Genomic DNA, 25604 nt, shown 5'->3' with positions numbered 1-25604 from the left:
ACAGGTGCTTGGATGGATGGAGTTCAGATGTTCCAGGAAAGAAGGAAGCGTTTCTGTCCCATGTGGCCATACCACAAACGTATCATCTACATATCTTCAAAAACATTTGGGTTTGAGAACCGCCGTCTGAAGCGCTTTGTCCTCGAAATCTTCCATAAAAAGATCTGCTACTATGGGAGACAGAGGGCTACCCATAGCAAAACCCTCAGTCTGTTCAAAATACTGGTCGTTAAATAAAAAGTAATTCGAGGTAAGCACGTGTTTGATGAAAAGGTGTAAGACGTCCTCCTCCAGCATAGCTCCTATGAGTTGTAATGAATCCATCAGAGGCACCCGTGTGAACAAGGAAACCACATCGAAACTCACTAGTAAGTCGGTATATTCAAGACGCAGGTTCTTCAGTCGCCGTATAAAATCTTCTGAGTTTCGAATATGGTGTTCACCATGGGACTCAGAAGAGAAGCCAGATGTTTAGCTAGGTGGTATGTTGGGGCACCTATATTACTGACGATAGGGCGAAGTGGAACATTCTCCTTATGTATCTTTGGCAGGCCATAAAGTCGTGGCGGAACTGGTGCTCATTCCCTTAAACTCTTCTTCAGATGGTCAGGAAGTTGGCTGGATTTGAGGAGAGCGGATGTCTTCCGTTGTACAGCATCCTTCGGATCTTTCTGGAGACGACGATACGCTGTATCCTGTAGTAGGTCCATCATGTTGCCAAAATAAGATGTAGCAGGCAGAAGAACAGTGGCGTTACTCTTGTCAGCTGGTAAAATTACTATACCATTGTCTTCTTTTAAAGAACGGAGCGCTCTTCTTTCTTCAAAGGTGACGTTCTGCTTGGGTGCGGGCATCCTGGTTATTGATCTACAAGCCTCTCGCCTTATTTCTTCAGCAGCATCATTCGGAAGTTTTAAAACACCTCGTTCAACGGCACTGATGAACTCCTTGATGGGCAAGGCCTTGGGAGTAGGCGAAAAATTAAGTCCCTTTTCTAACACTGACATTGCAGCGTCACTCAGTGGTTTATCTGTGAGATTAAACACAGTCCGTCTGCTTAATTTCTCTTCTTGCAATGACCGGTGTGTAAGGCGTTGGAACTTAGAAGTTTGACGCGCCGTGATTTGCTGCCGCGTCCAGTCCGAAAACGCCCAAGTAGAGCTGTCCACCCACTCCCAGGAACCCGCTGACAGACACGACGAGATCTTCAGCATATAAATTGGCGAGCTTCTCAGCGACGCGACAGTAGCACCTGATGATGGGGGGCAGTTGTCTCGCTGAAATATTGTGCGGTTTCTGCAATATTATCCGGCGTAATTCCCGGGAACCTATCAAGCAGATGCGGCGCCGGGAAAGCCTCAAACAGCACATCTGGTACCTCTACGGGGAGGAGATGGTCAACACAGTACGTGAGTTCGATAAACTCCACAACAAAAGGGAGAGACTGTTGTGCTCTCTCGCGTTCTTACTGAGATGTCGGGACCAGCAAACTACACCGACTTCCGCCAAGTTTACCCATTATGTGGACTCTGCGGCGGCCAGGAGAATTAAACAACGAGCAAGCAGGGCACTGGCGAGAGAAAGAATCCGTTATACTAGACGAGTATTAGACCAAGTCTCCAGAAGCCTGCTCTCACTTCATCTGAAGATCTCATCGTGTCGGTCAGCGGATTCCTGGGAGTGGGTGGAAAGCTCTACTTGGGCGTTTTCGGACTGGACGCGGCAGCAAATCACGGCGCGTCAAACTTCTAAGTTCCAACGCCTTACACAACGGTCCACATACTGGGACTCCATCATTAAAGAGGCGGTCGAAATACGTATAAGCAGTGACCTAATAAACAGAGACACGGGGTTTCACCTGAGCAAAGCCTGGGAGCCAGCCTTGGCGGCACTAAGGAATCGTCAGCAACAGATTAGCAACCACACCGAGTCAACGCAGATGGGAAGCCTTAGAGCAGATGCTTAAATCGCCAATACCTCGAGCGCGCGTACGGGGTACGTCGCTCCCGGCCACATTTTCCCGCGCCGCGGCGGGCTTCCGCAGACCGCGACCCGTTTCTCCAGCAGAGGGCTCTGGTATTCGACGCTGTCTACGATTGGTCTTCGATGACGTTATGCCCCACTGGCGCCTGCACTGTTTTAGAAAGCCAGCATATAAATTGGCGAGCTTCTCAGCGACGCGACCTGCATCCTTCTACCATCCTCCACACCTACAAATCCCTCATCCGTCCTATCCTCTGTTATGCCAGCGTTGCCTGGATCTCTGCCCCCATCCGCTTTTACAAGGCCCTCCAAATCCTTGAACGCCATGCGCTCCACCTTGCCTTCCGTATCCGCCTTCCTTCCCCCACACGGCCCCTGTATGAACTTCCCCTTCCCCCACCTCCTCCTGTTCCTCCAACATTTCCGCATCCTTTACATTGTCCACAGGCTTGATCCCCCCCACCCTAAGGTGTCCTCCTTCCTCTTCACCCCCCTCCCCTCCCCACCCGTTGCCACGCCTCTATCGCTGTATCCCTCCCTCTCTCCACCTCCAGACCCTCCATCTCCTTCATCAGGGCAATTTAGAACACCTCCCCCTCCCGGATGACGAACTTCACCGTGACATCTACTTTTCCTTCCAACTATAACCTACCCTTGTTCCCCCCCCCCCCCCAGGGCCCCCTTTTTTCTCTCCCCTCCTTCTCCCAGAGCGGATTTTCCTCCCCCCTCCCCCCCCCCCCCGAGACCCTGCACCCCATACTTGCCTCTTTGCTTCCCACATCCCTCCCTACCTGGCCCTCTTCAGCGCACCCCCCTCATCTCCCCCCTCTCTTCCCCTCCCTCCCTCCCTCCCTTCTTCCGGTCTCCTTCATCTCCTTGCGCCCCGGCAGATCCTCCGTTTTGATCATCATCAGTGTTGTGTTTAGTGTTGTTTCTGCTGTGCGTCAAGAGGAGTGATTTTAATTGTGTACTGCCTTGAGGTTCACCATCAGTGTTTGTTCTGTGCTACGCCTTCTGTCGATACCTTTTATGCTCAAGCAGAGGTAGGTGTAGACAGGACACAACAAACTTTCAATAGGAAATTGAAAAAGAATGTAGGAAAGTCATCGAAAAGGAAGAAAGTTTTGTTGTTAGGCAGTTCTCATGCCAGAGGTGTAGGCCAACTTCTGCAGGAGGAATTAGGACCAGAATACCAGGTCACAAATTTTTTCAAACCAAGTGCTAGTCTGGATCAGTTGACAGAGGATTTAGGTTCACTCTGTAAAGGATTTACCAGGGAAGACACCGTGGTTATTGTGGGAGGGCCAGGGAACAGCATCGACAGAGATCCTGGGTACAGTATAGAGTGTGACCTGGTAAAGATTGCGTCAGCATCGAGACACACCAATGTTGAATTTGTATCTGTCCTGAGACACCATGACCGGCCTCATTTGAACTCTTCTGTTGGGAGAGTTAATTTGGAGTTGGAACGGCTGCTTGGATTGGGTGCGGGGGCTCATATTGGTGTGGTTCCTGTTGATTATCTCAGTAGGTGGGACTATACCAGGCATGGCCTACATCTCAACAGGAAAGGGAAGGGGAAACTGGCTAGGGTAATAGCAGGAAATTTAAGGGGGGGAGGCACTGCCATGAATGGTAAAATACCAGTGGTTACAGGTGTTGGAGCAGCACCTTTTTTAGGATAGGTAAGACAGAAAGATGTCAAGTTCTACGAGAGGTCAGGATTGAAACAAATCTTCAGTTTAGGAAAGAAATTCAGCACAATTCTAGCACATTGGATCACCAATCACAGCTATCAATTATAAATTTTCACCAATCACCAGAAATTTTATCTCCACCAAGTTGTATCTCAGTCCTAGATAATTCCATTGATGAATTAAAGTCACCCAACCCAATTGACATAATCTGCCTCTCTGAACACCATGTGACCACTGGTATAGGAACTAGGCCTAAGCACAATGAGAAACTCAGACAGGAGAGTACTGCAAATGTTAGAATAAGGAAAGGTTCTCATAAAAGTACAATTAAAAATAATGTAAGTATATTTCATCAAAATATTGGGAGTTTAAAGAATAAAGTAGATGAGCTTCTGGTTTGTTTAGAAGATTTAGAAGCTGAGAATGAAATAGATATACTATGCCTGTCTGAGCATCACATTGTTACTGATATGGATAAGGTAAATGTAAGTGGTTATAAGCTCTCTGCACATGTAATGAGAGAAAATATGGAGAAAGGAGGAGTTGCCATATATGTCAAAAGTTATCAATGTGCAAAAAGTATAGAAACAAAAAAGTTTTGTGTAGAGAAACATATAGAAGCATGTGCCTGTGAGCTTAAATTAAATAAAGGCACATTTATAATTGTAACTGTATATAGGTCCCCATCAGGAAATTTTCATCTATTTCTGAAAAATTTGGACTCCTTGTTGTGCTATCTGTCAGACAGGGGGAAGCAAATTATTATTTGTGGGGACTTCAATGTAGATTCTCTGATAGAGGGTAATAGGAAAAATGACCTTGAAGTATTACTCGGTTCTTTCAATTTGACACCCGTTATTGATTTTCCTACTCGGGTGGTAAAGGATAGCAGCTCACTGATAGATAACTTCTTTATAGACCAAGATAAGTTTAACCAGATAAATGCTCAGCCTGTTGAGAATGGTCTTTCTGATCATGGTGCACAGCTAGTTACAATATATGACATAGCTCCATTCAGCAATACTAAACAGTCCTCCAAAGTAGTACGTTCAGTCAACGATTTAACAATTGCAAATTTCAGGGAAAGCCTACAGCAGTTAGACTGGGATGAGGTGTACCGTGAACCTGATGCCAATTTAAAATATAATTTATTTCATGACATTTTTGTAAATGCATTTGAAAACTGCTTCCCCAAGAAAATAGTTAAATATACTCGTAAGAAACCTTGTAACAAACCATGGCTTACTAAGGGTATAAAAATATCTTGTAACCGGAAAAGGGAAATGTATCTGACAGCAAGAAACAGTAGTGACCCAGAAACTATCAAAAATTATAAAAACTACTGTGTTATATTAAGAAAAGTTATTAAAAAATCCAGGAGTATGTGTATCATGTCTGAAATCAGCAACTCTGATAATAAAATTAAAACAATTTGGAATATTATTAAAAGAGAAACAGGTCAACCAAGAGCAGAGGAAGACAGTATTACTATCAAATTGAATGAAAACTTTACAAACAAAAAGTCAGAAGTTGAAAATATTTTTAATAATCATTTTCTAAATGTTGTGGATATAGTAGGATCCAGGTGTTCATTAGAAGATGCTAGGCTGTTAATGGAAGAGGCCATACCTATGCAATTTGATACAATTGAAATCTCACCCACTTCTCCCTCTGAAATTAGGAAAATAATAAACTTGCTTAAAAGCAAAAACTCACATGGAATTGATGGCATTTCCAGCAAAATACTAAAAGCTTGTTCTCAACAGATAAGTAAGATTCTCAGCCACCTGTGTAATAGCTCTCTGGAACAGGGCATTTTCCCTGATAGACTGAAATATGCTATTGTTATACCTTTGCATAAAAAGGGGGATAGATCTGATGTCAACAATTACCGTCCAATCTCCCTTCTAACAGCTTTATCCAAAATTTTTGAGAAAGTAATGTATTCAAGAGTAGCTTCACATATCTGTAAAAATGAAGTACTAACAAAATGTCAGTTTGGTTTCCAGAAAGGTTTTTCAACAGAAAATGCCATATATGCTTTCACCAGTCAAATTTTGAATGATCTGAATAACCGAACACCTCCCATTGGGATTTTTTGTGATCTCTCAAAGGCTTTTGATTGTGTAAATCATGAAATTCTGCTAGACAAGATCAAGTATTGTGGCATGAGTGGGACAGTGCACAAATGGTTTAATTCATACCTAACTGGAAGAGTACAGAAAGTTGAAATAAGTAGTTCTCGTAACATGCAAAGATCAGCACATTCCTCAAACTGGGGAACTATCAAGAATGGGGTTCCACAAGGGTCAGTCTTGGGTCCTTTGTTGTTCTTATTATATATTAATGACTTGCCATTCTATATTCATGAAGAGGCAAAGTTAGTTCTCTTTGCTGATGATACAAGTATAGCAATCACACCTGAGAAACAAGAATTAACTGATGAAATTGTCAATACTGTCTTTCAGAAAATTACTAAGTGGTTCCTTGTAAACGGACTCTCACTGAATTTTGATAAGACACAGTACATACAGTTCGGTACAGTGAATGGTATGATGCCATTAATAAATATAGACCTTAATCAGAAGCATATAGCTAAGGTAGAATATTCAAAATTTTTAGGTATGTCCATTGATGAGAGATTAAATTGGAAGAAACACATTGATGATCTGCTGAAACGTTTGAGTTCAGCTACTTATGCAATAAGGGTCATTGCAAATTTTGGTGATAAACATCTTAGTAAATTAGCTTACTACGCCTATTACGCCTATTTTCACTCATTGCTTTCATATGGCATCATATTTTGGGGTAATTCATCACTGAGGAATAAAGTATTTATTGCACAGAAGCGTGTAATCAGAATAATAGCTGGAGTCCACCCAAGATCATCCTGCAGACATTTATTTAAGGATCTAGGGATATTCACAGTAGCTTCTCAGTATATATACTCTCTTATGAAATTTGTTATTAACAACCAAACCCAATTCAAAAGTAATAGCAGTGTGCATAACTACAATACTAGGAGAAAGGACGATCTTCACTATTCAAGATTAAATCTAACTTTGGCACAGAAAGGGGTGAATTATACTGGCACTAAAGTCTTTGGTCACTTACCAAATAGTATCAAAAGTCTGACAGATAACCAACTAGTATTTAAGAAGAAATTAAAAGAATTTCTGAATGACAACTCCTTCTACTCCATAGAGGAATTTTTAGATATAAATTAAGAAAAAAAAAATATTAAAAAAAATAAAAAAAAAATAAAAAATAAAAAAACACAAAAAAATGAAGTTGTTATATTAACTTAAGTATGTTGTTAAATTAACCTAATTATGTCATGTATTGGAAAATTTGACTCGTTCCACATCATTACGAAATATCGTATTCATGATCCATGGAACTAGTAGTAATCTAATCTAATATAAATCTAATCTCCAGTCATACTGTGCCTTGTGTTCTTTTAATTGTAGCAGTGTGTGGCTTTTTGTGTGTGCCACTTTTAAACAGTTTTTTATCTCCATTTTACAGTCACCCCGTTTTTTTATCTATTGCCTTCCATGATGTTCCCCCTTTTTTATATCTATGTTCACCATATTCTCTCCTTTGTTATTTTTAAATGTCTTCTATTGTTTGTTCTATGTCTTTCGGCTGAAGAGCAGCGCATATGCTGCTGCCAGCCCACCCCGATGGGGAATTGAAATACAATAAAAAAAAAAAAAAGCGACGCGACAGTAGCACCTGAAGATGGCGGGCAGTTGTCTCGCTGAAATATTGTGCAGTTTCTACAATATTATCTGGCATAATTCCTGGGAACCTATCAAGAAGATGGGGCTTATCTGAAAACATTCTGTAATGTAGGGCACTCAGCTTTCCTACTATGCCATTAAAGTGTTTTCCTGGTGACAAGTATTTTCATCCAGTCGATTTTATACAACATTACCATGATAGTTTTCTCCCTGGTATGAGTGATGAATTAAAAATTAAATTTATTAAGAGATCATTAGAAGGGGAAGCCTCATCATGGGCCAGCCAACTTGTCTGCAGCAATTATTCCATTGGTGAAATTGAAAAGTGTTTCTTGAAAAAGTTTTGGTCGGACTGAACAGGCAAGAATAAAAAGTGAGTTATTAAATGTCCAATTTAGAGGGAGCAGAGAGGTGTATGAAAAAGTTTTGCAAAGACCAGATCATGAAACTTACACGCTTAGATCAAACTTTTGATGAATTAACTCAAATAGAAGCACTTAAGGGATGTAATAATTCTCATACATAAGGAGTTTTGCTCTTTCTGAAACTTCATTATTCCATATCACGTGTTTTATTGCTTGGTAGAAATTGCCTCCCTTCTGTAACCTCCTATTTATTTCGTTAGTTATTCTTCCATCCCTAGATATTTCACTCCCTAAATAAGTGAAACTTTCTACCACTTTGAAGGGTTCTCCATTCAAGGTAATGACAGAAAGGGACTGGAGCAGACTGCAAGCAGGGGAAATGAAATTTCTCAGAGCAGTTAAGGGAAAAACAAGAATGGACAGAGTAAGGAATGTAGAGATTAGAAAGTACCTCAAACAAGAAAGTATGAGAGAAGAAACTGAAAGAAAGAGATTAAGATGGTATGGGCATGTTAAGAGGATGCATGGGCAGAGACTCCCCAAAATTATGGAAGAACTTCAGATGGATGGGAAAAGACTCAGAGGGCGCCCAAGAACACGGTGGAAAATGGGAGTGGGAATATCTGTTGAAAGGAGAGGTGTGACCTGGCAGCAAGTGGAGGAAGAAAAGTGGTGGGAGGACTGAGCCTAATGGAGAGTACTCGTCGGCACCCAGACCCGGCAGTAGCTGGACCGGGATTCGGATATGGATAGATAGAAACACTTAAAAGAAGACTACTAGAAAGACTTCAAATGGGGCCAATTTATGGGCCAGATGATTCTGTAGACAGTTCCTGAAATATGTACAGGGTGACAAAGAATAACAGGAATGTTTGAAATGAGTAGTGGTAGCCATGGGCAGGTGGCAGCACTGTGGGTTTGTGATAGTTAGTGAATAAACAGTCTGCCAATTCAGTAATCATGGATCAGTAGAATGGACAACAGCGTGTGTTAGCCATAAAAATGTTTTATAAAAACATTGATAGTGTGGTAGCAGTGCAGAGGGAGTTTCAACATTTTTACAATTTAGGACATCATGATGCCATTCGGTTGAAATACATGATAAAATGTTGGATTAATAACTTTGAAGACACTGGATCTGCCCTCAAGAAGAAACCCACAGGATGACCAAGAAGTGCGCATTCTCCAGCAAACATTGTGTTGTATGTGAGTCTGTCTAATGGATCCCATGGCATTCAATTCATAAGCAAGCAGCAGTGGTTGTAATGAACCAGGAGAGTGTTCACAGAATGCTTCATTTTGATTTAAAATGTCATATGCGCAAACTACAGATGGTGCAACAATTGAAGGACAATGATTACTGGTTATGATTAGGATTCTGTCAACAAATGATAACAAAAATAAACAATGACAATGAATTTCTAAACAAGTTGTGGATGTCAGATAAGGCACATTTTTATCTCACAGGTCATGTGAATAAACAGCCCCCTAGATCACTATATTTATGTGTTTTTGATTTTTTCTTGTGGGGCTGCCTCAAGAGCAAATTCTATGAGACTCAACCAATAACCCTGGATGAGTTAAAGCAAAGAATCTGGGATGTAATTCACAGTATACCAGCTGAGGTGTTGCAGCAGTCAATGAGGAGTTTCAACAGCAGATTTCGAGAATGTATTCGTACAGGAGGCCGCCATCTAAAGAACGTAATTTTTAAAAAAATGATGAATGCCATCAATGTTTTTTAAATGGCAAAGCTGTAAGATTTCAATTGCTATGAGTGCAGTTTCTTTCCTTCATCACTTCTAGTTTTATTGAATTGTGGAAATGTTGCCATTTTTCTGTGTCACCCTGTAGGAAAGATGGACAGGGTGTATAACAGGTTTGGCCAATATAGTACTGATTTCAGGAGGCCAAACTGGAGTAACTACAGCCATAATAGAAATAATAATAATAATAATAATAATAATAATAATGACCATTTTAACCAAGGACATAACAACAAAACCCTGGGGAGGAATGACAGGAATCCAAATAATTTTAGAAATTATCGGGATGTGGGGCTAGTTTTATGAGAATATAAATTCTGGAAACAGAAATGGTGATAGGAATTTTGAAAATAGAGGTGGAAAGTGCACAAATAATGACCAATCCCCCCCACACACATGTGAGATACAATGATAGTAGAGGTGATAGGTTAAAACAAAACCCCCTCTGTTGGCTGTCCACAATCTGAGACATACCCAATATGACAAGGTAAGGACCAAATATAACTAATATGAAAATAGATAAAAAATAAGACAAGTTCAGAATAGTAATACCTTTCAGGCAAATAAAATATCAGTAGATGAGAGGTAATGGCACAAGTTTTGGCAAGGGCATATAATGAATCAGTGTAATTGAAAGGAGGTAAACAACGAGTTTTGTTGGGAGAGTGGAGATTTAGAAAATCTGTTTAATCACGAGACTGTGAATGAGCATACTAGCTGTAGTGAAAATAATATTCTTGAAAATCTATTTAAGCTGAAAGAGAAGAATAATACCAAGGGTAATAGTGTAACTTATCATTATGTAAATGATGGTGTTATTGATAATGATGTTGTGAATCATGCAGATGTTGATGATGCTGATTGTACTATTAGTGATTATAATAAGTCAGAAGCTAATGATGATAGTGCTGGAGATGTGAAATATTTGGTTGGTTTAAAAGAATTAATTGAACTTAATGGTACAAAGGGGTTTTTGCAGAACATTTAAGTTATCTAAAAACTAAAGTATTAAAATTGCTCACCCATGCTCAAGGCTTAAGTGACACTGAGGGAAAATGAAACAAAATTACAGAACAAAACTCACACTATTATGACAAGGAAGCTAGGGAGGGGATCCTAGATTTATGTGAAATAGTTAGTAACAGTAAGAAAGTAAGTAAACTTAGCAATCAGACAGATGTACAGTTAATAAATGAGGAGGTTGACCTGAGTAACTTTGATTAAATAGAACAAGACTGACTTACTGAATCTGTTGACCATAATACCCATGATCAGATCAACATCCCTTACGTTAATCTAAAAGTTTGGGACAAGGAAGGGAGGTGCCTTTTGGATAGTGGTAGTCAGATTTCAGGCATTTCAAAAACTCTGAGTAAAGAACTGTGGCAAAATCTTAACTATTTACAAGCACCTGTTGCGGGAGTCATGGTTAAAGGAGCAACTGGCAAGACACAATAAACAAATTAAAGTCCAAGCTTACATATATTTCCAAATTAGTGACACTATATTTACCCATGGGTTTCTCATCATACAGGATTTGAATGAGCATGTAATTTAAGGAGTTGATTTGCTACATAAAAAAATGCAGTAATTAACTGGAAAGAGAAATCTCTGTTTATTTTAGGCCATACTGATAAAATTGTACAAGCACCTTTCTTGCAGGATGGGGACGCACCATTAAAAGGTAAAGCAAATAAATTAACTTGCAATGAAGAGAAAGTTTTTACAACAGAGTGTGTGGAGTAGGGAGATTATATGATGACATCAGCCAGACTGTTAATAAAAAAATTCACAAATGCAAACAGTTAAGATGATGGACAGGAAAGTGAACTTAAATCCTTACTTTGAGTACTATGATGTTTTTAAAGATGTACCATGCATAGTTAAGAATTTTGAATGTGAACTTAGGATGAAACATCATGCCACATTTTTTCAAAAACTATATGGTGTTCCAATTTCTAATAGAGAAGCAGACGAAAAAGAGTAACAAAAAAAATTGAAAGATTTGGGGTTATAGAAAGGAGTAAAAGTGAATACAACAACCCGGTAGTCATTATTTCTAAAAGATGTGGGAGCATTAGAATTGTTCTGGATTCTTGACTGTTGAACAAGTAGATACAAAGAGAAAATTACCACCCTGAAAATATAGATGAAATCTTATATAAATTCAAGAGTGTAAAAATGTACGAGTTCCCTAGATTTAACATCAGGTTTCTATCAAATACCTCTGTCACCAGACTCTAGAAAATATACTGCCTTCTTGTACAATGTAAGTGTTATTAGTACAAGGTTGTACCATTTGGTTTAACTGTGTCACTGGCTGAAATCATTAGGGCATTGGACAGTGTACTGGATGAAGAACTCAGACCTAAATTAGCTATCTATGTATATGACATTTTGGTTTGTAACTTAAATTGGGATGATCATTACTGGTTGTTGAAGGAAATATTTTCAAAGTTAAGGGAAGAGGGTACTACTTTAAAATTAGAAAAACGTAATTTTGGAATGAAAGAAATAAAATTTTTAGATCATTACATTTCTGAAGAAGGTATTCTTCCTGGTCCTGAAAAGATAAAAGCCATTGTGAAGCTACCAGCCCCAAAGAATAGGAAGTAGCTGAAATCATTTTTTGGTTTAATAGGATTTTACTGATGCACCTTGTCTCACTAACCTACTAAAGAAAAATGTAGTTTGGAAATGGGATCAAAATTGCCAGGAAGCTTTTGAAAAGATTAAACAAAACATATGCAATGGTAGAATCCTATTTAGACCAAACTTTTCTCTACTGTTTTCTTTATGTTGTGGCTGAAGTGACTATGGCTTAGAAGCTCATTTATTTCAAATACTTGAAGAAAATGGAGTAAGGAAGTGCTGTGCCATAGCATTTGCAAGCAGAATCCTACTAAAACCAAAGCAAAAAACACAGTGACTGAAAAGCAACTTCTTGTCATTCATTGGGCTTTTACAAAATTTAAGACTTACCTTCTAGGCCACAAAGTAATAGTGTTTTCTGACCATAAAGCACTGAGTTACTTGCAAGAATGTAGGTTGTACCATATGCGGTTACCCAGATGGGCAACGTTTCTCCAACAATTTGATTACGAAATTAGGTACATCAAAGGTTCAGATAAAATTGCAGATACATTATCTTGATTACGTGTAGGAAATGACCAAATAATTCATGACTAAGACAAAGAGAAAGAGTTACACTTATGTACATGAAAGGAGTAAATGGTGAGAAAACTATTAAAACCATTTGTGATCACATCAGGGGGAACTAAAGTCATGATAACAATTGGAAACTAGTTGAGAGCCTATTAGGAAAGCCATGTGTAGATAAAGTTGCAAAATTCTTCAAAGTACACAAAGGTAAGCTGTTTTGTAGAACCCAAGAAGACTCAGATGTTTGGAAATTATGCGGGCCAGAACAATTTATTGAAAAATTAGTTACTTATACTCACGAAAGTTATGGACATTTTGGTGCACAAAAATGTTTACAAAAATTACAGGAAAATGTTTATTTTTATAGTTTGTCAAAACATGTTAAGAAAATTATTGCTAGTTGTGACAAATGCCAAAGAGTAAAGGTGAGGAACCAAACCAGTCAATGTTTGATGAGGAATATTTTATCTGAAGAACCATTAAGTCTCATGGCTGTCGATCCTTATGGACCCCTCCCCACATCAAAAGGAGGATAAAATTACATTATGGTGATGGTAGGCATTTTCTCAAAATTCATTAAATTCTACCCTATTGGGAAAGCCACTAGTCATGCAATTGCATTAATAGTTGAAAACAAGTATATCCCTACAGTATGTAAACATGAACTATATTATCAGGTAATGGGTCACAGTTCATTGCAAGTAATTGGAGATACATGATTCAAAGAACATTTTAATATCTGCCTATAATCCATCCAGTAACCCAGCAGAGCAAAACATGCAAGAGATAGGGAGATTGCGTAGAACATACTGTACCCATAAACATACATCTTGGCTTGAACACTTTGCAGGTTTTGAAAATGTTATAAATAGTTTTCCCCTTTTGAAGTTATGTTCACTAGTAAGCCAGCAAACTTCATTAATTAATCCATAGATTTCCCAACTTGTACACCCATTATGGCCCAAGAAAGAGAAGAAATTGTTAGAAACATAATAAAGAAACAAGGTGGCACTAGGAAAAAGAGACATGACAACAAAGTAAAAACGACTCAGATAAAGCTTGTTGACTTGGTCCTTGTTAAGACTCACCAACAATCAAAATTACTCACTTCTGAACTTAAGAAATTCTTCCATATTTACATTGGACCCTATGAAGTACTTGAAATCTCCCACCTCAATGCATACAGACTGGTATACCCTAAGTCCAGAAAACTCCTGGGTTTGAGAAGTATTACTGCTTTTAAACCTTACATCCAGAAAACTTAGTTTTCAAAATTTGCAGAAGACAAGTAGGGGGGGAGGGTGTCCCAAGATCTGCCTGGGACACTTCAGTGGTGATGTCACCTACTCTTCTTCCTATCCTGTCATTAGTTTGTAAAAAGTTATGTACTGTCTTCAACTGTCTTAGATTTTGGGTAATGTATGGTTAACATTTTGAGAGAGTGACATATATACGAGGGTTATTCCAAAAGTAAGGTCCGGTTATAAAAAAAAAAATCAAAACTAAAATGTTTTTTCAAAACAATTGTTTTATTTACATTCCTTACATCTTTATCTATTTTTCTACATAACTTCCATACTTATTTAAACATTTGTCACATCGTTCAACAAGCTTTTGAATGCCCATGTTATAGAAATCGGCCGCCTGTGACGATAACCAGTCCTTAACTGCTTCTTTCACTTCATCATCTGTGTCGTAGCGCTTGCCGCCGAGAAACTCCTTTAAGTAACGGAACAGGTGGAAATCACTTGGCGCCAGGTCCGGACTGTAAGGAGGATGGTCCATCTGTTTCCATCCAAATTTCTTGATCAGAGCTTGCGTTTCATTTGCAGTGTGGGGTCTGGCATTGTCATGCAACAACAAGATTCCAGACGACAAAAGACCACGTCGCTTATTCTGGATTGCACGTCGAAGTTTAGTCAGGGTATCGCAGTAGGCGGCTTTATTAATCGTTGTTCCTCTCTCCATAAAGTCGACTAACAATACTCCACGTCTATCCCAGAACACAGTCGCCATAACCTTACGTGTTGAGATTGTCTGCTTTGCCTTGACCTTGACTGGCGATGACGTGTGACACCATTGCATTGACTGACGTTTAGACTCTGGAGTGATGTGAGAAACCCATGTCTCATCCCCTGTGACAACATTGTCTAAAAGACTGTCACCTTCCTTATCATATCGCTCCAAAAAATCAAGAGCAAAAGCCATTCTTTTCATTAGTTGGGACTCAGTAAGCAGCCTGGGAACCCAACGGGCACACAATTTGTGAAACTTCAAATGTTCAGACACAATTCTGTACAAAGTTGTTCTACTCACATTCGGAAAATGCATGTCTACGTCTGTAATAGTGAATCGGCGATCTTCACGAATTTTTTTGTCAACCGCATTGACCAAATCGTCTGAAATCACTGATGGTCGGCCACACCGTGGTTCATCGTGCACATTATCCCGTCCTTCATTAAAAGCTCGCACCCACTTGCGCACTTTACTGTCGCTCATTATGTTACGACCGTACACTTCAGTAATCTGCCGATGGATTTCCGCCGCTGAATTGTTTCTTGCAGACAAAAACCGTATCACTGCCCTTACTTCACAATCGGCGGGCTGATCAATTGTCTTAAACATTGTAAAGTGACACTGTGAACTACACTCAGCAACAGTAACAAAGCGAATGGCGGCGTTTGACGCGCAAGGCTTGCCGGGAGTCGGCGCGCATGCGTGTTTTGTCATTGGCGCCAAATTTCAATAGTTACGGCGAATCGGACCTTACTTTTGGAATAACCCTCGTATTTTGAGCAGAAACATTGGTGAACAGTAATTTTTGACAGTAAAGAGAAACATATAACCTGTACAACACTGATTACATAAAATTCAGAGACTTAACACATAGCTGATTATTTTCTGAGTACAAAGTAATGCAGGATGATGTTTTCCTGTTTATAAAAAAAGAAAAGAAAAATTTTTTAGATAATACCAAAAGGGTAAGGTAATGGATTTTTAAAAAATGTACAAGTATATCAAATTATGTTGAATACCCTGAGTAACCAGTAAACATGAACATGTAAAAGATTGTATAATTGCTGGAGTAACGAGATTAGTACACAGTGTAAACACAATTTTTGGTAAATTTTGAGGAAGTATATGGTATATATAGCTATCAAGAGGAGAGTACACCTGAGATATTTAGTGTCATGCACTAGTTTTCAAAATATTTGTATAATATACCAAATGAAAGTGCAGTTGCCTAGTGAAGTGTATTTGAAAGTAATGAAGTTATTGTAGGGAATATTACCTTTCTGACCCTTAAGTTGAAGTAATATGATTGTATACAGTAATGAGCTGTGCAAGCAATACAATGATTACATACAGTAACGTAATAAAACATGTAAATACTGTAATATCTGTTTCTGTTGTTAGAGAAAAAGCTATACTAGTTGTGAGGTCTGGTGCTATGTGGTGTTATTTTGTGAGGCTGATCTATTGTGTAAGATGAAATAGTCGATTTCTCTTATGTTATTATTATTATTATTATTATTATTATGAAGTATTTAGTGGAGTAATGAGGTGATATTATGAGGATATGAGGTGAAGTTATTATGTTGATGCAATAATGAGGTATTTGATATATTTAATGAAGTACTGATGTATTACTGGTGTAATGAAGAAAATGATGTCATGTAGGGACTGGTTAGGGAACCTGTCATCTCTTAGTGTGGAGAAAGTTTATGAAAGACACACATTGTCAGCAAGGTTTGTAATGCAAGCTGTTTTTGATTTAAACTAACAGATGCAAGTAAATATTCAGTTATATTTATGCAGAGAGATTGAGCCTATGTGAAGTGTAATGTCTTTTATAATTAGACAACATGCCAGTAATTTTTACACAGAAAAGTGATTAAGCACCTTGTTGCTAATTAATGTGAAAAACATGACACTTGAAAATAGGAAGTAAACTGGAGAATGTTTTTAGTAAATTAACAACTATGCATATACACCGCTACATACTTGTACACTGTTGAAAGATAATGAGAAGTGAAAAGTGTTTATTTCTGAAATTGTGAAATTATTTATACTTACATTGAACTGTATAAGGTAAGTCAGGATGACACATCTGAACACTTGATAATTGATGTATTTGGTACTCAAAAGGCTATATGAATTAAACTACTTATTGCATCAGGCTATACACTAGAGAAATATAACTGTTTCATTACTGTTTCTGAAAACGTGATGAGAGGTGGAAGCTATTTTCTTACTTTTCTGAAAACATGATGAGTTATATACGAAGTTTTTGAAACATTTTGCCACAGATGAATTTCTATTCTGCTTGATGTGCACCAAGTGTTACAACCATACAGTGACTTATTAAAACATGTAATGATCAACATTTATCTGTATAGATATTATAGTTTTTAAGTGTTTCAGCGCAACCATATCCCACACAATGAGTTGTAAATACCTTAGTGCTATTACATATTTTCTTTGATGTCTGTTTATTTATGTCACCGACTGTGAGTATGGGGATGATTCTTGAAAGATATTAACAGGTACAAAGACTACTTTGCCATTGAATACTATACCCACACCCCATAAACACTGCACAACATTTTATCATTTTTGTAAATACCTTGAAGATACTGTCTGATAACTAAAAATATATGTATACTCTTCTTCGTTTTTAAACTACTTGTTAACAGTGCTGAATGCACCATGCAATTTTATGTAGATGTCTATGATACAGAACTCTGAAACAAACAAATGCTGTCTTCACCGAAGTGTGTGAAAGATGTCAGGAGAGTTATTGAAATCTGTGTGCACTTGTTTTCCAAAATTTGAAATATAATATTATCTTGTACACTACATATTTTTGTGTATTATCTAAGTGGACACTTTCCAATTCTATCTAGCTTTAAGTGAATTTTTAACCAGAAATGGTATGTAACTTTCAGACAATCCCATGATCTGGAGAGGAAATTTTCATTTTTGTGCTTTAAGTGTTAGTTACATGATACGTTCTATGGACATTCACCATAGTGCTTATAAATATAAGTTATTTCATTGATATTGTATAGTATCCTCAGCCATAAGTTGAACCAAATTGATAGTGAACTTAGCTGTGTGCTTAAACACACTACATGGTATCCTCAACTGGACTTGAACTTAAATTGTCATAAAGAACTTTTAGTTATGTGATAGTTTTTACCATATGCTATCCCCAATTGAAGTTGGGCCATGTTAGCACACAGGACTTATATTTGAACTACTATACACATAATCTAGTATCCTAGAAATGAGCAGTGCTTATGTAGCACACAGAACTTTATCAAATGTTTTGACATTTTAGTAGTGTGTATGCTGCACGCAGTGTTTCATGAACTATTGACGATGTAAAATGGTATTGTAAGCCATGGTAGTGCCAAAAAGGCACAGAGGACTTGCTTCTGAGATATAGTATTGTATTTTTCGTTGGTGAAATTGGTATCATAATATACAATATAGCAAGTGGTATCATATTTTACAGTAATAATGAAAGTAACAGAAAAGACTGTTTTCAAATCAACTTACCTTTTCAAAAATTGACTTTTCAAGAATTGGGTAACTTTAGGAAGTCAAGTGTATAAGATAACAGATCATTTATCTTATTGCTTTTTACATCGAAGTTAAAATTTACTGATTGTTGAGTGTTTGTTTTAGTCTTGTTACTGCTAATACATTAATATTTGCTTTACAGTTTTTGTCTTAGTAAAAGTATTTTTTATATTGCTAATTAGTATTTGTACAACATTAACAGCATAAGTACCTCTAACAAAATCTAATTTTTTTCTGAGAAGTAACCTTTTTCAAATTTTTTCATCATGATGAGTTAGTATTTGCTTTTGCCTAAGGGTTTGTCAAGTACTCTTTTCACTTAACTTCAAATCAGTTAAGAAGTCAGTTTGACGTTTCTCTGTTTTTTGAAATTCAGATTTTGAGAGCCTTGTTTATCATGCAATTTTCTCATGAAATATTTCATAGATGTGATTAAGGAACTTTGGGTTCTGAAGCTGATACTGCAAAATGTTGTAGGAAATACTGTGGGAGCTGTGTCCACTCCTAAGAAATCATCAAGACCATACTACATGTTATACTTTTCAAATTTGCGTACATTGTGCACACCTGCGAGACTTTCTCTCACAGTGGAATGTGAGCGAAACTCTTGGGGGATGTGTAATGTGCAATGAGCCATCTGGACCATATACATTCTCAAATATATGATCTCATCCTTTCTTCAACCTTATTTGAAATTTTTAAAACTCTGACTGTATAGTAGTATATGATGTGCTAACACAATTAACCCCTCTGAATAAAAACCAAATTTCATAAAATTACTGCACTACAACAGATAAATTTTTGTTTATGTGAATATATATTATCATAATTGTTGTATTGTGCTGTTGAGTGAATTTCATTTTCTGTAAATTATTTTCGATTTAATGTTCTATGTTCTATCTTAGTATGACTATATCTTTACTGACGTATTTTGGAACAATGTTAACTGGGTGCAAGCAGAATGAGTTTTTCTGGTGGGAAGGAAGGGAGGGATTTAAAGTTTTTCTGTTGTGCTCAGTTATTGGGCAAATTGTAAATTCGAGTTGCATAAAAATAGAATGTATTTTGTTGAGTGAACATTGTAATTGATGGCAGCAAGGCATCTAGGACTATTAAATATGAAAATTACACATGAATCAGTTTGTTGTCTATATTATTCAAGAAATACATCAACCTATGAGGTTTCCAGACCTGCAAGAGAATCTTGTTACAGAAGAAGAAATTCAAGCAATGGAACTGAAGGAGATCCTCAAAAAAGAATATGAGTAATTTCTTGTTAAAAAATACCACTATACGAGGTGCGTTCAAGTTCTAAGGCCTCCCATTTTTTTTCTCCGGACTGGAAAGAGATAGAAACACGCGCATTGTTTTAAAATGAGGCCGCGTTCATTGTCAATATGTCTCAGAGATGGCAGCACCATACGGTAGATGGAATTTTACCACCAGCGGCGAGAATGAGAACTGTTTTAAATACTTAAAATGGCGACGTTTTCCTTAATTGAACAGCGTGCAGTCATTCGTTTTCTGAATTTGCGTGGTGTGAAACCAATTGAAATTCATCGACAGTTGAAGGAGACATGTGGTGATGGAGTTATGGCTGTGTCGAAAGTGTGTTCTTGGGTGAGACAGTTTAACGAAGGCAGAACATCGTGTGACAACAAACCGAAACAACCTCGGGCTCGCACAAGCTGGTCTGACTACATGATCGAGAAAGTGGAGAGAATTGTTTCGGGGGATCGCCGAATGACTGTTGAACAGATCGCCTCCAGAGTTGGCATTTCTGTGGATTCTGTGCACACAATCCTGCATGACGACCTGAAAATGTGAAAAGTGTCATCCAGGTGGGTGCCACGAATGCTGACGGACGACCACATGGCTGCCCATGTGGCATGTTGCCAAGCAATGTTGGCGCGCAATGACAGCATGAATGGGACTTTCTTTCTGTCGGTTGTGACAATGGATGAGACGTGGATGCCATTTTTCAATCCAGAAACAAAGCGTCAGTCAGCTCATTGGAAGCACACAGATTCACCGCCACCAAAAATATTTCGGGTAACCGCCTGTGCTGAAAAAATGATGGTGTCCATGTTCTGGGACAGCGAGGGCGTAATCCTTACCCATTGCATTCCAAAGGGCACTATGGTAACAGGTGCATCCTACGAAAATGTTTTGAAGAACAAATTCCTTCCTGCACTGCAACAAAATCGTCCAGGAAGGGCTGCACGTGTGCTGTTTCACCAAGACAACGCACCCGCACATCGAGCTAACGTTATGCAACAGTTTCTTCGTGATAACAACTTTGAAGTGATTCCTCATGCTCCCTACTCACCTGACCTGGCTCCTAGTGACTTTTGGCTTTTTCCAACAATGAAAGACACTCTCCGTGGCCGCACATTCACCAGCCGTGCTGCTATTGCCTCAGCGATTTTCCAGTGGTCAAAACAAACTTCTAAAGAAGCCTTCGCCGCTGCCATGGAATCATGGCGTCAGTGTTGTGAAAAATGTGTACGTCTGCAGGGCGATTGCGTCGAGAAGTAACGCCAGTTTCATCGGTTTCGGATGAGTAGTTAATTAGAAAAAAAATCGGAGGCCTTAGAACTTGAATGCACCTCGTACTTGGCCAATATTTTTTTACTCCAGGAACATTTATTACAATTAACAGTCATCCGATTGTGCATAATCAAGGAGGTCACTAAAATGGGAAAATCCCAATGACACATTGTAGGACTGATTTTGAGAAGCTGTCCATGGAGTGATGAGAGGAATCAGACATGCCAGGTACCCAATTTCTAATTGGGAAGATGGCATGAGCAGTGTTCATACAAGGAATCTAAGATGAGGAGTTTAAAATCATCATAAGAGCTAGAGAAGAGGATTTAACATTAGCCCAAATGGTGGGTCTAGTATTAACAGAAGAAGCATCCTTGTAAGGAAAAGTTTGGTGAATCCAGTCGCCCAAGAGATTACTATTTTAGACATAAGAGAGGAGTTCATCATGCAAGGAACTGTACTATGGAGAGACATGTGAGGAAAATAGACTCCATGCAACTGATTTGTAGTGGAACAGAGAAACAGACAGTCCATCCTCCACCAGCACTGAGAAGGATACAGGAAACTCTATGCAGAGGTCATCACAGGGAAATTGGAAGCATACAACCAATGGCATGTTGTTGAAGCAGTCTTCAAGGGCATCCAGGGCCATGTGATAAGGCAATACCTGTGACATGTTGCATTTGTAAGAAACCAGGACACACAGCCAGACAGTGTAATGTCAATGATTGGCTAGAAAATACAAGACACATAATCTAGGAAATGTTGACCTATGCCACAGAGTTGTAATCAGTAGACTGCAGGGGCAAGAATGATTTTGTAAATGTAAAATGTGTGTAGGGAAGTACGGGCACCAAAAGTTTCATAGTAGATAGTAATCCAGTATTGAAGAATATGGTAGACAGGAATGCTGATGACATTAAAACTTAAAGGAATCACTAAAAAAGTGATAGAGAAATGTGGAGCTGCAGTGTTAATGCTGAGGCTAAATGATGAATTGTTTGTGGAGCACAAGTCTCATATCACGTGGGTTGAGTTAGATGTTCTGTATGAAGGAATCTCAGGCAGACACTTAAAAGTTTAAAAGAAGTCACAGATTATGCAACAAAGAAGCTATGGTTCAAGGGCAGACCAGTATGGTTACAGTTGGAACTGGAACTGAACTGGCAAGTCTTGTGGACCTAGAGAGAGCTGCAGAAAGAGGAGCAGTTTCCCAGGGAGGGACATTGGGCAGTCTAGAGAAATGTGTCATGAGAGTAACTGTGACACCAGAGGTATTAGTTGGAGTCCACACAGTATTGGAAACAGATCCAAGAGAGCAGAGAGATCTCCAGCAAGAGGAACTGGAAGAAATAAGAAGTAGTAGGGCACTGGATCTAAGAGAAACATGAAGCAAAGATGAGCAGCTGTTGGAAAAAAAAGACCGCCTGTGTGATGTTATATGAATAGGCCTGTGAGAAGAAAAGATTTTAAGGATTAAAATGCAGAACACATATCTGATGAAAGGAATAATGAAGAAGGAGCAGTTACTAATGTGAATGTATTCACATTAGTGCTTTTTTGAATAGGTATATTTTTCGTTTATTTTTGGAGGATTTGGGGGTTACAATATTCAGTCTCACTATGACAACCCTGTGTTCTCTAACCCCTGTATCCATTTTGATGCTCGTTATTAACTCAGGACTATTTATTGCTAAGAGGTCAAGTGTGTTTTCATAACCATTTACTATTTGTGTGGGCTCATGAACTAACTGCTCGAAATAATTTTCAGAGAATGCATTTAGCACAATTTCAGATGATTTTATATGCATACCTACAGAATTAAACATTTATTTCCGTCAACATAACAAGGGTAAATTAAAGTCACCACCAACTATAATTGTATGAGTTGGGTACGAGTTTGAAATCAAACTCAAGTTTTCTTTGAATCTTTCAGGAACTGTTTCATCTGAATTGGGAGGTCGGCAAAAGGATTCAATTGTTATTTTGTTCTGGTTGCCAACAATGACCTCTGCCCATACTAACTCACAGGAACTATTCACTTCAATTTCTTGACAAGATAAACTACTTCTAACAGCAACAAACATGCCACCGCTAACCGTTTTTATCCTGTCCTTTTGGAACACCGTTAGGTTCTTCACAAAAACTTCGGCTGAGCCTATCTCTGGCTTTATCCAGCTTTCAGTGCCTATAACAGCAGCAGTGCTTTCTATTAGTGCTTGGAGCTCTGCTACTTTCCCAACACAGCTACAACATTGCAACTGTTATACTTGAGGTTCCTGTATCTACATTCTTCTTGCATTCGGCCTGCACCCTTTGTGGCTGAAGCCCTTCATGTGTTTTCCCAAGACCCTCTAACCTAAAAAACTGCCCAGTCCATGCCACACAGTCCCTGCTACCCTTGTAGCCAGATCCTGTGTATAATGGACACCTGATCTATTCAGTGGAACCCGAAACCCAGTCACCCTTTGGTGCAAGTCAAGGAATCTGCAGCCTACATGGTGACAGAACTGTTTGAGCCTCTGATTCAGACCCTCCACTTGGCTCTGTACCAGAGGTCCGCAATCGGTCCTGTTGACTATGCAGCAAATGGTCAGCTATGCTTCATCTTGCTAGCAAGACTGGCAGTCTTTACCACTTCTGTTAGCCGCTCGAAACCGCAGAGAATCTCTTCTGACACAAAGTGACACATATCATTGGTACCGACGTGAGCTACCACCTGCAGTTGGCTGCACCCTGTGCTCTTCATAGTACCTGGGAGCACCCGTTCCACTTCTGGAATGACTCCACCTGGTACGTACACGGAGTGCACATTGGTTTTCTTTCCCTACTTGGCAGCCATGTCCCTAAGGGGCCCCATAATACGACTAACATTGGAGCTTCAACTATCAATAAACCCACCCTCTGTGATTGTCCAAATCTTTCAGGCTGAGAGGTTTCCTTTGAAACAGGACAGGTGACAGCATCTGGCTCAGTGACAGCATCAGCCACAGACAGCGCCTGGAACCTGTTTATCAGACTAATTGGAGAGGCCTTATGTGCGGCGGCCTGGGAAGTCTTTTGCCACCTGCTATGCCCCAGGGTGACCTCCCACTCAACCATAGGTGAGGGGTCAACCTTAGTGTGAGCAGTAACTGGGCTGTCCACCTGTGAGGACCGATCAGAGGACTTGGCTGTGCTGGACGTCCGTTGAAGCCCTATGGCCAGCCGACAACAGTGGTGCCCATCCACTGCAGCCTCAAGCTGTGTAACTGAAGCCATCACAGCCTGAAGCTGAGAGCAAAGTGTCACCAACTCGGCTCACATCCGCACACAACAGTCACAGTTCCTGTCCATACTAAAGACTGTGGAAAACTAAACTATGCAGATAAATGGACTATCAGCACGTACTATGCAACTCTACTGTAGACCCTAATGAAAACACAAGAACTGTCTAATAAATTAGATTAACAAGCAGAGATTCAAAAACCTAACTACTGAAGTACTCAGGTGAAACTAAATAATTCGCCCCCTGATTAGGAACTTGTAATATGTCACAAAATCAATTTACTTTCTGACGCAAATGAAAACGCAAGAACTGTGGCTATTAGATATTAAATAAACATGCAGAAACACAAGAAACTAAACTATTAAAGCACACTGATGGTATTATAAAATTCGCTCCTGGAATGAGTATGATTGAGAGAAAACAAGAAAACAGCCTTCTCTACCACAGAAGGGTATTATGGATGCATAAGATTGCCAATGGGGATAAAAGTGGAGTCATTTTTCAGAGACTGATGAACATATTACTGATCAGATTTCAGAGACATATGTTTAGATGACATCAGCATATCTGGAGCTAAGCTAGAAGAGCATAACACCTGACTTGGAAAAACTTTTGAGGATCTAATGGCAAAATTTTAAATTTGTATGGAAAGGAGTAAATTACTTAGGGCATATAATTTTGATAGGAGGACTGAAACCCAACCAACAGAAAGTGAGAGCAATAAAAGATTATGCAAGACCCAGTACCATAAAGCAGTTAAAGAGGTTTCTAGAAATTGTGTTCTTTTATGAAGGACTCTAGCTGGAAAGTAAAACTTTTACATGATATACAGATGAAAGGAGCAAACTATGAGTGGTCAACTCAGCAGGAAAAGCTTTCCAAGAATTAAAAGAGAAAATAGTTAGTCTCACATCTTACAGTATCTTGATTTTATGTAGCAGTTCTTAATTGTAATGAACACCAGCAGGCAGTTGACTGGTGCCTTACTGACTCATGGAAAATTAGGACAGGATTTACCAATAGCCTTTACATCCACACTGCTGAAATGCAGCAGATTAGGCTGTAATATGATCAAATGAGAGCTCTTAGCATAATTTGGGCTGTGAAGTACTACTGATCTTACATGTATGGAGGAAAACTCATGGTATGTACTGATCATAGACTCTTGGAATAGTTGGGGCATATAAGTGATTTGTCATAAAGAATAATGAAATTCAGAATCACATTGGCAGGATATGACTTTGAGGTAATATACTAAAAGGGATTGCAAAACACAGTAGCACATAAATTGTCACACATATCAGAAGATCCAGCTGCAGTCTTTAGGAACATGGAAGAGGCCAATGAGGGAGAACAAATGACCAGCAACCAGTGATTAGTGATAAGGAGAAATGAGCTACTCTGAAGCAGTTTCATGATTCCCCACTATGTGAACAGTAAGGAATTACCATCACATATGATGATGTTCAAAGGTATAG

The sequence above is a fragment of the Schistocerca americana genome, chromosome 2, assembly GCF_021461395.2.
Source record: "Schistocerca americana isolate TAMUIC-IGC-003095 chromosome 2, iqSchAmer2.1, whole genome shotgun sequence".
NCBI classification, from domain to species: Eukaryota; Metazoa; Arthropoda; class Insecta; order Orthoptera; family Acrididae; genus Schistocerca; species Schistocerca americana.
Note: the sequence above shows the minus strand (reverse complement) of the source record.